The sequence below is a fragment of the Corvus cornix genome, chromosome 13, assembly GCF_000738735.6.
Source record: "Corvus cornix cornix isolate S_Up_H32 chromosome 13, ASM73873v5, whole genome shotgun sequence".
Lineage (NCBI taxonomy): Eukaryota > Metazoa > Chordata > Aves > Passeriformes > Corvidae > Corvus > Corvus cornix.
This window is the reverse complement of record NC_046343.1, coordinates 12,931,802-12,935,439: the sequence shown is the minus strand read 5'-3', so window position 1 is coordinate 12,935,439 and position 3,638 is coordinate 12,931,802. Positions and strand designations below refer to the sequence as shown.

General features: G+C 56.3%; 1 long non-coding RNA gene across 1 annotated transcript; it reads left to right on the top strand.

Annotated features, from left to right (window-relative positions):
* Window positions 1–1,168: 1,168 nt before the first annotated feature.
* Window positions 1,169–2,201, top strand: LOC120410712. The gene is made up of 2 exons (XR_005603029.1): window positions 1,169–1,337; window positions 2,019–2,201. It is a non-coding gene; the product is annotated as an uncharacterized LOC120410712 (long non-coding RNA).
* The last annotated feature ends 1,437 nt before the right edge of the window (window positions 2,202–3,638 follow it).

Sequence of the window (3,638 nt, the reverse complement as noted above, 5' to 3'; positions counted from 1 at the left end):
ACATTCCCGCCATCTGTAAGGCTGCCAAACAAGTGACTTTGCATTTCCCTGCAGGGCTGCGCTTCAATTAAAAGCCTTTCTTGATGTTTTAACTTTCACCTCGCTTAATTGAGGTTCCCTTTCCCAGCCTCCTCCTCCTTTTTAATGAGAGGCTAAAATTCTGGTTAATGGTGTTTGCAACGGGCAGCGCCAACCGCGCTTTGGAGGGCAAAGGCTGCTCCCGGCCTGGCCAAGAGCCATGGAGCCTGGGAGCAAAAGCCAGTGGAAAAATATAGGATCCAGGCCACATAACCAGTGATGCTGCCCTTGTACAAGCTCCCGGGCTTCCGCACTCAGCACTTCAGCAGCAGCACTGCACCTTTCCCTGTTGGAAAAGCAGGAACCCAAGTGATGGAGCCCAGTTGTGCACAGCCGGGTGCTGCTCAGCCCAACTTTCCCTTTGTGGAGCACCACTGCAGCACTACCACCCCCAAATATTTTAGAAGCATGAGCTGGGTTCAGTAAAAAAAAAAAGACTGTACAACCTCTTTAATTTGCTGCTAATTTATGAGCAGGTAAGCACTCCCCTGCCAAGCTTTTCTTCACAAAAAAAAAAAAGGTTGGAAACGCTTCTTGAAAAATATTGAGCACTTCAGAAATTCTTCAAGTCCTTGTGCAGGGGTGGGGACAACTTTTTTGTGAATTACTCATTTTTTTTAAAAGACAATGTGTGTGAAACAAAGCACACCTTTATTTCATGTCCAGCCTTGGCTGGGGTCGGGAGGCTCCCATTAGGCACACCCTGATGAAACCCAATATTCTCAGGAAAGATGGAATTGGAGGCTTCCAGGGAATTTCGCTCATGCTGCTGGGAGCCGCGGGGTGACGGAGCCCTCGCTGAGCTCTGCAGGCCGGTCCCTCCCCGCCTCTCCTGGCACAGCCCTGCTGGCTCCTGCCAGCGGCCCCAGGCTGCCGGGAATGGAGCAGCTCTGGACTGGGATGCACGGGAGCTTTTGGGGCTCCTTCCAAAGGGTTTCCTTGCTCCAAGGCTGATCCCTGCTGCAGGCACAGCCCCATCTTCCTACAGAAGGCCCCCCAGTTCCTCCCCAGAGCGGCTGCGCTCACTGAGCCGCTCCCATCCAGGTGGTGCCAGATGTCCTTGAAACGCTGCCAAGGGAAGGGACAAATGTCTGCAAAATCACTCATCTCTTGCTGTCCCGACCATTTTATTTCTTCCCTCATGCTTGTAAAAGCTGGGGCCCTCCTCGCCAGCTCTGCAGCAGTTTGAAACCCGAACTGCTGCGCTGCAACACTTCCACAACTTCAGGTGCCGCTTTTATTTCTGGCCTTGGAACAATGTAAGAATTTCCGATCGTGGGTGCTTGGCCGTCTCTAAAAATCATTCATTTGCAGCATTGCATCTCCTCACAGCGCCGTGGTGAGGGATTTGGGAGGGGAGAGCGGGAGCTGGAGCGGAAGGGCGGCTCGGAGCCCCGCAGATGGACGAGCAGACGCTGCCACGGGGGGAGCCGGCGCCAGCTCCGGGCTGGCAGCGAGCGGACCGGGGCCAGCAGCGATGGGGGAGCGCGGGAGATGCAGCCAGGAGCAGGATTTCCCAGCCCCGAGGGCTCGGCACTGCCCGCAGGGAGCCAGCACAGGCAACTCTTCCGTGCCAGTGCAAAGCCAGGGGCGAGCTGGCTGGAGGAGCCGGCCCCCGGCTCATCCGAGGCGCGGCGATGTGAGCACACAGCTCCAGCTTTGGGTGCACCCTGGAGGAGGTGCACGCATATTTTTGTAGACAATAATTTTGGTTAACAGAGAGAAAGTCAGTTTTATTGGGGCTTTTAGGAAGACGTCTGCCAGCATGAATAAATGAGTGCTCTCGCCGGGCTCTGGGGACGGGCTGGGGATGGGGCTGGGGGCACAGCGAGCCTCAGTGGGCTCAATGGACCACATGCCCAAAACCCCCTGCTCCGTGGGGGCTCGAAGCCTGGCCATCACCAGAGCCACTGAGAAAAATGCTCTTTTACCTTTTACAGATCATTTAATGCTCTAATGAGATGCCTTAAAAATACAAACGAGCCGCCTGATACAGCAGGATGCAAACCTGTCTCCATGGCAGTGATTTTCCTGAAGACGCTTTTCATCTCTGGCTGCTGGAAGCTTCGATGTAAAAATTTATCGTGCGCCCTCCCCTAATAAAATGTGATGGTTTTACTGTATTTTTTATATAAATGTACATTTAGTTGTGAATTATACCAAGAGGCAGGCGCTGGCTGTGGTCGAGCCTGCGACACGCGGCATAAATCACAGCTCCCTAGCAACTTCCCAGGACCACGGACTGGTGCCTAAGGGTGTGAGTAACTTCTATTGACTTCAATGAAAGTTTCTGGTGTGCTGCCGTGAGAGAATAGGCCTCCAGAGACTCATTTGCTGTTGATTAAAAGCAGGAGACTGATAGCACCGGGCGTACGGTGCAGCCGAGCGCTGTCGCTTCCCCCGCGCCGCTGCCTCGCCTCGGAGCGCGGCCCTGCTGCTCCTGGGAGCCCCAGAGCTCTCTGAAGTGCATCTTGTTTCTGACCCAGAAAGTGCCTGTTTCAGCTGTTACAGCCCCAAACACGCCCAGTGTCACCTCAGTGTCACCCCAGCCGTCCTGCACTGGGCTGGTCCCCGTGTGTCCACCACAGGCTGCCCGTTCTCGCCCAGCCGCTGCCTCCCCGGGAACATCCCACCCTCTGCCTGACTTCCATGAGCTCCTGGGGCTGCCCCAGCAGCTGTGCGAGGCATGGAGAGAGGGGACAGGGCCTTCGGGGGTCACAGCTCCCCCTGCCCATAGCAGCCCAGCCTGGCTGTTCGTTTCTTGGCCAGCGTGTCCTGTGGGAGGCGGGGAGTCAGCAGGGCCGTGGCCGGGGCATCAGGTGCTCGAGCAGCTGCCTTTGATGTGATTGAGCTTAACGAGCAGCGCGGGACCTCGGGAGCTGCACCATCAGCACGATCAGCCGAGCTCTCCGGGGAAAGGGCTGCGCCCGGGAGATGGGGAGATGACTGGTGATGGAGGAGTAGCAGATGGTGTCTCTCAAGGAGAACGCTGGGACAGTAATTACAAGAGACAAGAGGAGAGCTGCTGGCTCGCGCACAAGAATTTGTCCAAGCTATCATGGGAAGCACAAGTCTCTCCAGAGAGCACCGTGGGGGAGGAAGACTTTTGCCATCAGGCTCGCAGTGCTGCTGCCAGAGCCCACCCAGCTCTCCAAGGGGGCACGGACGTGTCCGTGACTCCCTCTTCACCACAACAGCCAGGGGTTCCTGTGCTTCAAGCTCGCCTTCGCTTCCTCCCGCTCTGCCTTGTCCGCAGGGCATCCCAAACACCATCCTGCCTGTCCCAGCTTCCCAACAAGGCAAAGACATCACTTTGGTTCGTGTGTGGGATGAGCTGTGCCAGGAGGGATGGGCTGGGAGCATCACTTCCCAGGGCCACTCCACTTTTCCGGGGAGGGATAAGCAGAGCAAAGCTCACAGCTTGCAAGCGCTTTCTCTCCTTCTTTTGCCCAGCTGTGATTTTACGCCTTATTGCCCCTCTACCCCGTGCCCTCATTTTTCTACTCTACCATGACTCCCGATTCCCCTCGGAGAAGTTCCCTGCCAGCCAGAGGGGGTCG